At 48.7% G+C, this 12,883-nt stretch overlaps 1 protein-coding gene across 1 annotated transcript in view; it reads right to left on the bottom strand.

Annotated features, from left to right (window-relative positions):
* The window catches only part of CD2H10orf90 (chromosome D2 C10orf90 homolog), a gene marked incomplete at its 5' end in the record, with an annotated part of 242,596 nt that overhangs the window by 23,652 nt on the left and 206,061 nt on the right, over window positions 1-12,883 (bottom strand). The gene's annotated exons all lie outside the window — the stretch shown is intronic.

Here is a 12,883-nt window from a genome sequence, read left to right on the forward strand (position 1 = left end):
GTGGGCACCTAGCGCGTGACCACCATTCCGGGTAGAACTTCCCCCCAACTCACTGAAGAGCTCAAGCATATACACCAGCCTCACGCATTTGGTCTAAAGAGACTGCTCGCTAGTGCCCTTCAAAACTCAAATGTCTTTCTCCACAACAGGCACAAGAGTGGGTGTCAGTCCCCTGACTGTGGGGCCAGAGCACCTGGGTCCAAATCCTACCTGTCCTCCGGATAAGGTATGTGGCCCCATCTATAAAATCGAGGTAATGCTATCATAAGGTATAACACTAACTATGATTTCATCTGTTTTCATAGTAAGTTCATCTATGTATATTATGAACCACACATTTATACAATTTACATAATTTTTATATAATATATTAATTAAAATTGAAATTAATTACAATTAAATAAAATTCATTAAAATTCATTAAAATTGAGGTAATACAAAGAAATCATGATCCATGTAAGGTGTTTAGTGCCAAGCCTGATTACAGCCAGCACTTAACAAATGGCAGCTCCCATTATGACTACAGAAACACTTATGTAGGTTGTGTACTACGGCAGGGACACAGGTAGGAGGTAATTGATGAGGTCACGGGGATACTTCTAATAAGGCAGCGGATGGAAAATGTGTACCACATGGTGCTTGCTGCCACACCGTAACTCCAAAAGTCTGGAAATCACCTCATGCCCCTCAACAGGGGACCGCTGAATCCCCGTGCATCCAGCCTTCGTAGCAAGGGAAGAGAACAGGGTAAAGGCTCTTGTCTAGATGTGGAATGGTCTCAGAGATACACAATCAAGTGAACGAAGCAGAACGCAGGACGGGGCATCAGGCTGCCGCTCGTAAGAGCGTACATACTCAGGACATCCCTGGAAGGACCCAGAAGGTGCGGGAAACCTTGGGAGAAGGCAGTGCAGGACCAGGAACAGCGAGTGGGGGGAGAGACTTTCTTTCCACCGTTTGCCTGGTTTGTACTCTTGGTTTTTAGTTTACGTCTTTGCTTTTGGAATACCCTATACATTTTTCAAAGGTGTTCATCTCACATAAGGCAATGACTCTTCCGTCAGGCACCAGCTCCTTGCTATGTGAATGCCCCCCAAGGGGCAGGGCCCCACCTGGGCGAGGGGGCCCCTGCTGCCAGTAACATGTGTCCAAACCTCCTTGTGTACCAGGGAGAAAAAAAAAAGTCCTAGAAACCACTGGAGTAATAAGGACTCTTAGAAGGTTCTAGCAATATTTTCTCCAATGTCATACACAAAAAGGAAATAAGGCCATGACTACCTGGAACTGATTAGAACGGGGACCTCTCTTAAAATAGCTCAGTTGTCTGTAATTCGTTCCAGCCCCTCGGTCCCCGAGTCCTGGTGTCCCTGGCAACGAGAAGAGGTTGAGCGTGGTGATGTGGTGTAGGGCGGCGGGAAGAACACAGGGCACAGAGGGTCCCCTGCGTGTGCTCCCTGGCTCTGGCATCTGAGGCAAGCGAATCAATAGGGGATGAGACCGGTTTTCCGTGTTCTCACAAACAAACGGAAGGAAGTGAAGCACCCTCCTGGGTCCCAGCACATTGGACGTATTAAGAAAATGGCAGTTATCGTCGGTCCTGTCGTTTGGAGAAGACATATGGCCTCCTCTGGCAAAGGTTGGGCTTTTTGTAATTTGTGCAGAAAGTATCTTTCTGAATGTTGCCCATTCTGTTTAAGTATGAAATGTCATAAGCAAAGAGTCTCAAAATAGTTACTCCTTTCCACATTGCTTCCTCTCATGAGAAGCTCTCCTAAAGAACCAAGAACTAAATCAACGCTCAGCAGTGTGCTTCCCAATCTGTTCCTTGCATTCTGGCGTCTGGCTCTTTACGGGGGAATAACCTACCTACCCACCTATCAGTTACCTGTCTGTCTGGCTTAATGTAAATTCTTTTTATTTGTGTTTGAGAGACGGAGTGTGAATGGGGGCGGGGCAGAGAGAGAGGGAGACACAGAATCCGAAGCAGGCGCCAGGCTCCGAGCTGTCAGCACAGAGTCTGATGCGGGGCTCGAACCCACGAGGCTTGAGATCATGACCTGAGCCAAAGTCAGACACTTAACAGACTGAGCCCCCCAGCCACCGCTAATGTAAATTCTTATGTGAACCATTCTGTGCAAGTCAGGTGGTCCACTTGTGACCTGGAAGAGTTAATGCGACTCCCAGAAAATAGAATGTAGTTGGTTTACTGGAGAAGAGAAAACTACGCAGCCAAAGAAGGACCCTCCTGACAACTTATTGATCAGATCTCTTTTTGTGGATTCTGAAAAGTACAATCAATCAGCAGCCATGAAATTGTCCTCCGGTGGGCCTTCACAAAGCAAGGAAGCACACGCCGTCTTTTTTCTGTCTTATGCCCTGAATGTGGGTTGGACTGAGAGCTCTCGATTCACGCCCCAAATTTTAAACACTATCATCCCAGTGACGACCCACGCACTGCAGACTCTGCCTGTCTGAAGAGTTTTAAGAGAAGCATGAAGAAAGCAGCAGCCTCTGACAGGCATTTCTATTTCTTGGACCCAAACTCAAAGCCTCCTTCCCGAGCCTGAATTTGGAAGAGCTGGGGTATTGCAGGTTCCCTTGAAATAGTAACGTTCCCTCTGTTCCCTTCCCTAAAATGCATTAGCCTGTGGGTTGATCTTCTATAGCTCAAGTATCCCACAAACTCAGCTATCCGGAACCGTGCCATGCTCTAGGAGGTGAACGGAAAGTAACCAAAGATCCCGCCCAGCAGTCACCAAGTCTTGCCTAGGATTTGTCCACCCGTGTCAGTATCCATAAACAATACATCTCCAATACCAATAGCAAGCTCAAGGCCGGCTGTTTTCAGGTTGTCATAGCACCTGTTACTCAAAAGCTTCCAGGAACAGACAGATCAGCAGGCTGGCTTGGCCACAGCTTCCCCGAGAGCCAATGGGGCAGGATTCTGGGGGAGACAGAGCTAAGCCACGAATGAGGACGGAAGACAAGGGGCTGACCGCAGCCTGGGCAGTAGGCAGGGCTGGCCGGCAGGGAGAGGGCCAGGGGAGTGAGCTGCTCTGGACTTTGTTTCTGCCCGCCCCGTGTCACTGTGGGCCTCAGGGGGAGTTACAGCAGGATGCCTCTCGGATGTGGGTCTGAGCTGACCCAAGCACAGGGCAGGCAGGGGAGCGGGGGAGCCTCACGGACACACACAGCGTCACGGCCAACCGAGAGACGTGAGTCTGGGCCACGGTAAGGGTGCCACCCGCCCCTGCAGGGACACTAGCCCGTCCTTAGTACAAAATGAAGAAAAGGTGTCCCTTCCCCAAGGCACTTTACCTCCACTGTGCAGAAAATATCACAATGAAGCAATTTGATAGAACAAGACACTCCACTGGTTCTTTCCAAATATTTAGGCAGTACATACTCTTTTATGCTCTTAGATGAGGCCCCATTGAGCCACTGGCCCCCTGTTGCATATAATCCTGTGACAACTGGGCTCATGACAGAAGCTAGAAAGTGGACAGTGGTTGCTGAGGAGAAGAACCAGTATAGCAGCCAGATTCTATCAGTGAATTGCAAAGGAAGAGTGAAAAGACACGAAAACACACACATGAACCAGGGAAGATAGCTGTCCAGGGACACTGCAGAGCCCAAGGCTGGTAAGTCACACACACAATACGATTTAGAGTCCTTCATCTCCAAATTAGTTTAGATTTTGTCTGAGGTGTTTTGGGGTGGCAGGTGGAACCCAGATCCCAGCAAGGTCCTCTTGAAGGGTTACCTCTGCACCCATTTCTGCCTTCTTCAAACAGACCGACCCCGCCAATTAACCAAGGAGACATTTCCGGACAAAGCCGGCTTCCCTGAATCCGAGGCATGCCTTTCCTCCCCTGTTGCGACGTTCCTGGTGGTGATATTTCTCCCCTCAAAAGTTGGACCATATTACAAATGACTCGGTCCTAGAAATGGAGTAACTGAAGCTCGTGTGGATGTTTCTGGGTCACTGACATAAATATGAGTCTCTAAACTCAATGGCCGGGCGGGCCTGAGGGTCTCGTCAAGGACAATGTCATTTGCACTGTAGCCTGGGCCGCCCTCCCCCATCACCACCTTTTCAGAGCCCTTATGTCTGCATTTTAGGTACAGTGAACCGAGCTCACCTTCCTGCCTCACTTGGGGGCTCTCCTCCGGCAAACCCGTGAGGCCACATCTCACTCGAAATCAAAGAAGTGAGCTCAACAGGTCTGTGCGTCAATCAACTGGAAAGCCACCCTGAGTGGCACCGTGGGGTCCATCTCAGACTCTCCTCACTTCAAGGTAGGACACTGCTGTCCCCAGTGTTGGCACAGGGACCCAGGGGGCTGCTGCTGAGGGGACCGACAAGGCATCCTCTGCATTGACGCATGCTAATTTTGGGACACAGAGACTGTTACAGAGAGAGGGAGGCAGTCCCACAGGCACCCAATGGCACACAACTTCTCCAGCGAGTGCTTTGTTCCTTTCACGGGAGAGAGGAAACCTCCCCCTACGTCCAAATACAATGCGCAGAAGGGGAAATGAATGAAAGTCAAGTCACTTGCTGGCCCACAGAGACACTACCAAGGGAGAAAATAAAGAACGTTCTGCAATGAGCAAGGCTGGTGGATATTTTCTCGTTTTTACGGGTCAAGGCCTCACCTTTTGGCTGCAGGTTCAAGTGGCCATGGGTCTCTACGTGGTACCCCGCATCCCACCCAATCCAGACTCGGGTTTCAAAATCAGCGAATAATTGTTTCCGCGAATTTCTGGTAAGTTTCTGTGGGGAGCCCTTGCAGCCCAGGAAGGAAGTCAGGAGGGGGAGGGGGAGGGCAGCAAATGCGATAAACAGCTCCCCCAGCGAGGGTGGGGGTGGAGACAGTCCACACCGCAGGAGCCCAGCCAGCGCTGCTGCCTTGGGGAAGAGAAAAGGGAAGGAAAAGGAGAGCCCAGGAGAACAGACAGCAACCTAAGACTCAGAGGGCAAGGGTGAAGGGTGTCCTGAGACAGCTGGGCCAGAGGAAACACACGACGAGGAACGAGCCCTTTCCTTTGCCGGAAATGAGACTTCCTGCCAAGGCCAGCCCTTCCTAGACAGTCAACAGTCCCCTCTGCTGTACGCATCAAACATCAGAACCCTGTCTCTCCCCAAAGAAGTAGACAGAACGGGGCAGAGGGCCGCAACGGAGAAATGCAACTGACTCCTAAGCCGGAGGCAACAGCTCCCAACTATGACAAGAGCCTTCCCTTTTTGGAACATCCGCACACAGAGGGGGAGGGGAGAGGTGCTGTTACCTTACGATGTCCATATGATGTCAGAACAAAATATGCCCGCGCAGGCATCTCTGAAGACCTCTGTATTCAGAGAACAAGGGGAAAACACAGTATATTCATTACGATTGTCCTAAGGTCAAGTTTCAAAATACCACGTGGGGAACTGGGCAGGCAACTCTCACCTACAGTGAAGGCTCAGATAATCGCTGCAGAGAGAAATGACTGATAGCCCCCCTCTCCCAGAGACTAGCTAGAAAGGACAGCGGATAAATAGAACTGTTTTTCCAATTCTGTCATAATCCTAGAGGTCTTAAGGCTGATGACCAAAAGTCTGTCAGTACCTACAAAAAGTATCTGGAAGGCAGAAAGAAAACAGACATGTGCACACACACGTGCCTGCACACACGTAACGTGTCTGTTATCTGTAACACACAGGTAACACATCGCAAGTGATGACCAAGAGACACAAGTCCCGGGTGATGATTCGACCACACCTTTCTACCCTACGCTCAGGAAAGACAGCCCCAGGTTATTGGATTGTCCTTACTCCTTTATCCCAAAGCCTGACTCTGGTTCCTGAAACACAGGTCAAGCACATTTTAAGCTTTTTCTTAAAACTTGATGCTAAAGTTCCCCAAAACAACCGTCTGGGAAGATAATTTTCTCACCAAGGCACATTTCCTTTAAACAAGACTTTTGCCAATTTACAAAAGCAGCAAATGATCCAATTTGAAATATAGGAAAGCATATAAAAAATGAAAGTCACTGACAAGCTGTCACTCAAAAATGTTCACAGTGATTTTCTCTGGGAAGTGTGGCACATTTCTAGGGGAGAAATACACTTTTCCCTTTATTTCTTTCGTTTCTATTATGGATCTCACTTATAACCAGACAGGGATCACCCACTGCTACATAAAAGTACAGGTTCATTCACACAGTATTGTCTGGGGGTGCGTAGGGCTGTCGATGCCCACTCTTTCTGTTTCGCTTGTTAATTCTGGCAGCCTTTCATCTCACTTCCTCCTCTCGCTTTTCTCAGGGGCTCTGACAATTACCAAGCAGGTAATGCTGCGTGTTAAAAAATTGATTAGAAAAAAAAAAATCTGGCTGATCTGCCAGGTGCCAAAGGGAACCACAGAGGAGAATCTCAGCCAAGGCTCCTGCAGAGAAAATGCCTGCTGGGTGTGTGTGTGCTTGCGTGGGTGGGCACACGTGTGCGCGTGCGCGGCGGGGCTGGGGGCTTCTAGGTCAGAGTCTCACCACATCACTTTCATCTGGGTCTCGAGTACTCCAGAGAGGAGAAAGCAAGGTTTGTTTACAGTCTTTCCTGCTCTCCAGGAAAACGCCCGACCTCTTTCTCTTCAACAACCCTTCACTGAGCACCTGCTACATGCCAGGCACTGTTACAGGGCACTTGGGATGCGGCAGGGAAAACAACCAAATTCCTGCCCTCATGCCAAGGACCATCCGTGTCAGCCCCCCTCCTATAACCAATGACCGTCACCGTCCTCTTCCATAACCAGTGACATCACGTCCATCATAGCCCATCACTTCTGTAACCAACGACCGTCACCCTCCTCTTCCATAACCAGTGACATCACGTCCACTGCAGCCACCCCTGTTACAACCACATTCCAAACCTGGAACGTATCTGCACCCAGAGTGCCCTGCTCTCTGACTGCATCCACTAACTCTCCCAGCTCACGGAGCACTGCTCCCTCCACGCCTTTTATTCTTCGTTACCGAGACCTCAAGTCCCCACCATCTCTGTGGCAGACATGGCTGGCTTCCTACCCAATCTCCATTTGGGTCTTTCTTCTTAGAGAACCCTCATTTTGTTCAACATGGCAGTGAGCCCAGCGAACACCACGATTTTGGTGTCATAGGCTACTGCTCTGGCCAGTGAGATACAAGCCGAACTCCTTTGTGAGAACTCCTGTAAGGTCTCAAGAGGGGATGCTCAGCTGGCATTTACTGGGGATGTGGATGTGATGCCTGGAGCCCTGGCAACTATCCTGTGAGCGTAATAATGAGGGTCAGAGCTGAAAGAAGGTAGAGCAGAGAACCAGAGCCCTGGGCTCCCGATGACATGGTCAGCCTGCCAGACCTGCCCCAGACTGCCCACCTCTGGACTTCCTTTACCACAAAAATAAACCCTTACACTTTAAGCCACAGCTTTATGGACATCTAATTCCTCAAAGCTACACATGAGTCCCAAATGATACCACCCCCGTCTCTCAAGTATGGGTCTGGAGTGGCTGGTGGCATGCACATGAGCCACGTGGAAGTCTTGCTAAAACCCAGAATCTGGGGCCCGGCTCCAGGGTTTCCAACCCACCAAGCGCAGAAATGTGCATTTCTGAGTTCGCAGGTCATACTCAGGCGGCTCCCCCACGAACCACACTTTGAGAGCAACCAGATTAGGTTACACGGAAGTGAAACAAAAAAACACAAAAATTCGTATGGCTCAGCACCTTGCTGCTGAAAATGTGGTCAAGGAACTCCATCACTGCTGACACAGAACCTCCCACCCTGCCTCTAAACCTACTGAATCAGCATCTGCATTTGAATCGATTCTCAGGTGGGTGCAGCACAGTCACAAGCCGAGGGCCAGCCCCGCGGGCTCAGCCCATCGCTGTCCTCTGGAAGGCTGGGGGACACCTCACCTTGACATCTGCTTCATGGCCACCGAGGCTGGGAGAAAGGAGGGTGGGCAGTCTGCCCTGGCCCATCAGGAATTCTACTCACAAGCCCTCGAATCACTCAGATTTTTAGCCAAAGCATAACGTCCAAGTGGAGGGGCACGTGGTCCTGCCACGTGCCCATAAGAACAAGAATGTGAGAGGGGTGCCTGGGTGGCTCCGTCAGTCGGGCTTCCGACTTCGGCTCAGGTCATGATCTCGCGGTTTGTGAGTTCCAACCCCGTGTCAGGCTCTGTTCTGACGGCTCAGAGCCTGGAGCCTGTTTCAGATCCTGTGTCTCCCTCTCTCTCTGCCCCTCCCCTGCTCACGCTCTGTCTCTCTCCATCTCAAAAATAAATAAAACATTAAAAAAAAAAAAAAGAAAAAAGAACAAGAATGTGAAAGCACAGTCTTAAAAGACTCCCACAGTCAGCCTCCTGGTTTCCCGGCCTTTCCTACCCGCCTTCAACTATTCTCAGACCAGGGACTAAGGACATTTTAAAAGGCACAAGTACAGACGTAACCACCAGGACAAAGATATAAACCTTCTTAAATACTCCCCAAATATTATAAACAAAAGAGCCAAGAGTGTATCTGAGAAAGAAATACAGCAAATATAACAAAATGCAAATTACAAGATTAGGAAATTATGACGGAGATCCCATCAAACATCAGTCATATCAATAAATGCAGAAGGGTTCAACTCCTCTATTAAAGGGAAAAGACTTCCAACACAAAGACTTGAAAAATGGGAACTTTAGCAATGCCCAACAGAAGCACATGTGAACTCAACCTGCGGCCTAGAAATCCCCCCACTAGGAAACCGCTCTAGGGGGCTCATGAGACGGGTGTGCAGACTTCTCCTGTGTCGTTGACCCATTCGCTCTTGTCTGATCGCGGCAAGCAGCCCAGGGCAGGCGGGACAGATCTCAGGGAATAACGGCCCTGCCGTGGTAAGGACAGAGACATCGTTTGGATTCGCATTTGGGCGGACCATGGGCAGATGCCCCGAACAACCAGATCCGACGCCAGCGCTGAGCTGAGGGTGCGATCACCTGTTCTGAGAAGCCCAAACGGACGAACAGTGCACGAGTTCTATATGTGGCAGCTGGGTGACAGAGCCCCCAGCAGGGTCTTCTAGCGAATGAACGTGGTCAAAGTGCTGTGGGAAAAAAGACACTGAAAGCCAAAGGCAGCAACACTCAAAACATCTCTAATGATACTAACACTTCTAGGCAGTTCAGGGGGTGGTGGGGGGATGCCAGTGAGTGAGTGAGTAATCTGGCCTCAGCCCTGGCCAGTCCATACACAGGCCGATCTCAACAATCCTACGTTGAAAAATAATTTTTTTATAACATTTATTTATGTTTGAGAGACTGAGAGAGACGGAGCACAAGTGGGGGAGGTGGAGAGAGAGGAGACACAGAATCCGAAGCGGGCTCCAGGCTCCGAGCTGTCAGCACAGAGCCCGAAGCGGGGCTTGAACCCACCAACCGTGAGATGATGACCTGAGCCAGAGTCAGATACTCAACCGACTGAGCCACCCAGGCGCCCCACGATCCTACGCTTTAGAGCCCCCCGTCACAGCTTCCATACTTCGATGCCTAATGCTGGCAAGCAGAAGACACACATGACCTCCACAATGTGAGGCTGCCATCGGCATTCGCAGAACGGTCCATTCTTGTTTGGACTTGCTGTTTTCTGGCCATAATCTGAATACGTACCACATTTTCCCCTTCTTTACGAAAAGGCGTAGAAAAGGAACCTGCTTAGGACTCATTTAATACAACGATCACGAATATGGACGCCATCAGGTCCTGGAAGCAGCAAATCTTTAACCCTCACTCTGTGGTCACTGGACTAAAGCCAGAAACGGATTGATTTCGCGCTGAGTTGTAAAGGAAATAAACACAATTGAAGTGCCAGTTTGAAGCGCTCCATATATATGATGAAGGACCGGGACAAAAGTGTGGGATCCAGCTAGAGGTCTGCCTGCAGAATCCCCTTCCTCGAGATGCTTTCCAGTTTCTAGACAACTGGCACAGGAACTCTCGGGACACCGGCTGTAAGGAATCCCTGCTTTGCTGCTCCGTGGGGTTGGGGCCAGGAAGGAGCCAGGCTTGCGTGATACACGACACCTCCGCTCCCTGCCTCTCCCTGTCAGTCCTGTCCCTCCCTCCAACCCCAGTCAGACACTCGTTTCCATTACAAGGTCTGGAAACATCATTTGGGGAAGATATAAATACCTCCAAGGATTCCATGTCAGGAAAGGAAGTGAATTCCAAGATTGCAGGATTCCCGTGGAAAAGGCTCTGGGTTCTACTTCTCAGTGCTGGAGGCACTTCCTTGCCTGGCTGACATCATTTTTCTGGTTTTCTCAGACACTCTGTACAAACCTCAATCATGTCAAACCAAGCTCAGTTGGAAACACATGGTCCCATATGCATCTTCTTCTAAGAATGCTGTGCCCTTTGAAGAACTATTTTTGAAAATCAGAATTGGAGAGACTCCCCAGGGCCTCTGAAGAGAAGCACATGGCACCCGAAAATAGTAACGAAGGATAAATCAAGCAACACAGAGAGCCTGAATCAGAGCTGGCCAGACCGCAGTCGATGCGCAGAAGAGGGAGACCCTGATGGCGGCTGGCTTTCTCTGCCTTCCTCTCCCGGGTTCAAGGCTGACGCACTTCACTTTCGGTCCCAGTTCCCTCCCGAATGGCCACCATCGCCCAATGAAATAAACAGGTGGTGTCACACCAGACAAATGCTCTGTTTTCCCATTCCTCCCATTTAATGTGGATTTCCTGAGTTATTTATTTCTTGACTCAGAGAGTAATTCATAAGAAACAAAACACAGTTAGCTTATGGGCTTGCCCCAAGAGATCACTTAGGTACAGAAAAAATGGAAATATGTTTAACTGTTTCTCAAAGGCTACAGTGAGTATTGGCAGCTAGTAAAAACACATCTTCTTTATGCCCAAAAAGGGGAGGGATTTTTTTTTTTTTTTGGTAAAAAATAAACTTAGCATTGTCTTATTAAAAATTGTCATTTTGGAGCAATCTAGGCAAAATCGCTAAAAATATGCACGCTCTTCTGAGCAATGTCTGACATACGAGCCTGGAGAAAGCAGAGAGACCCCATGGAGTTTCATTCTTTCGGTCTCATGTTGGTGAGGAGAGAAAATAACTTCCTTCTGACCATTTCAAATGTTCAGCTAATACGGCTGGGCATTGATTGTTTCATATAAACTTGCACTGTTGGCAGTGAATTATACTGAATTTGAGTGGGATGCACGCTTTTTTTCCCCCCATACCACCTCCTTCCCCTCTCTTTTTGGTCAGGATATTCAACTTATTTTTTATTTCAAAATATGAAGGGAGAAAAAAAAAGATGCACCGATTGGTTCTTGTTGGACTTTTAAACTTCTAAGCATGCAACCAGGCTTTCCAAAGCTTCTCATAGGAAGGGAAGTCTCATTTCCCACGGGTTCCATGCAGTTCCTACAGGTTCTGAGCTATCTTTGCTTCGCATCCTGATGCCTTTCGAGGAAATCTTTTGGGTCACGCTTTAAAGTAACTAGTAGCCTTTAAAAAGTGAGTCTTCAGGGCGCCTGGGTAGCTCAGTTTGTTGAGCGTCTGACTTAGGTTCAGGTCATGATCTCGCAGTTCGTGGGTTCGAGCCCCGCATTGGGCTCTGTGCTGACAGCTTGCTCAGAGCCTGGAGGCTGCTTCCGATTCTGTGTCTCCCTGTTTCTCTGCCCCTCTGCCACTCAAGCTCTGTCTCTCTCTCTCTCTCTCTCTCAAAGATAAATAAACATCAAAAAAATGATAAAAATTAGAAAATAAAAATAAATTATTTTTAAATAAAAATTTAAAAAGTCGTTTTCTAAAATGGTCCTTGTTAACATCTTACCTGTTAGCAGTAGGGGAAGCAGGGTGAGCTGTGCAAGGAAACTCTAGTCTATCTGTACCGTTCCTGTAAGTCCAAAGTTAGCTTCAACTTAAAATGCTTTCAAAAATGGTCATTTGTGATAGGTTGAAAAACCCTCCAGAGCCGCAGTTTTTCATAGAGTTTAAAGTCATTTCTCACTCCCTCTGTAATGTGACTCCCTATCTATTTGTTGATGTACCAGAAGCGGCAGAAGTGTGTTTGTAAAATCCTGTTCTGTATTTATTAAAACATCCTGATGTGTCTCAGCACAGTTTACAGTTGCCAGCGATCTGTTGGTGAGCGGAGACGAGACATCAGCTACTGAGAATCCCCCAAAGGTCAGCTCTGTTAACAGGGTAACAGCACGGTCCCTCGGAGAGAGCATGGCATAAACTCTCCCAGGATGGCCAAGTTGGCAGCATGACATCAGTTCAGAGAAACAGAAGGCATTTGGAATACAAATGACAGGAACAGGGGTGCCTGGGTGGCTTAGTTGGTTAAGTGTCCAACTTCAGCTCAAGTCATGATCTCACGGCTCATGAGTTTGAGCCCCACATCGGGCTCTATGCTGACAGCTCAGCCTGTTCCGGATTCTGTGTCTCCCTCTCTCTCTGCCCCTCCCCTACTTGTGCTCTGTCTCTCAAAAATAAATAAATGTAAAAAAGAATTTTTTTTAATATTAACAAATGACAGGAATAATACGGACCATACACCAAAGATCTGTGATCTATTCCAGCTTGGTTTTGCCTCCCATTAACTGGGTGAATATGCAACAGATCACCCAGTCCTTCTGGCCTCAGGTCGCTCATCTATACAATGGGATAATAACCATCCTGCACCATGAGGAGGAAATGGGGCAGTGTGCAAACTCTAAGAGAACAGTGCACTGTGCAAGGGTGAGCTTTGGTTACGGTGTGCCCAGCCCTAAGGTGGCCCATGTCTAAGGCACAAACTTAGCAATGACATGGATGCACTTTGTCCTTTATCTCAAATCTAGGGGG

This window comes from Panthera leo, chromosome D2 (assembly GCF_018350215.1).
Source record: "Panthera leo isolate Ple1 chromosome D2, P.leo_Ple1_pat1.1, whole genome shotgun sequence".
NCBI lineage: Eukaryota > Metazoa > Chordata > Mammalia > Carnivora > Felidae > Panthera > Panthera leo.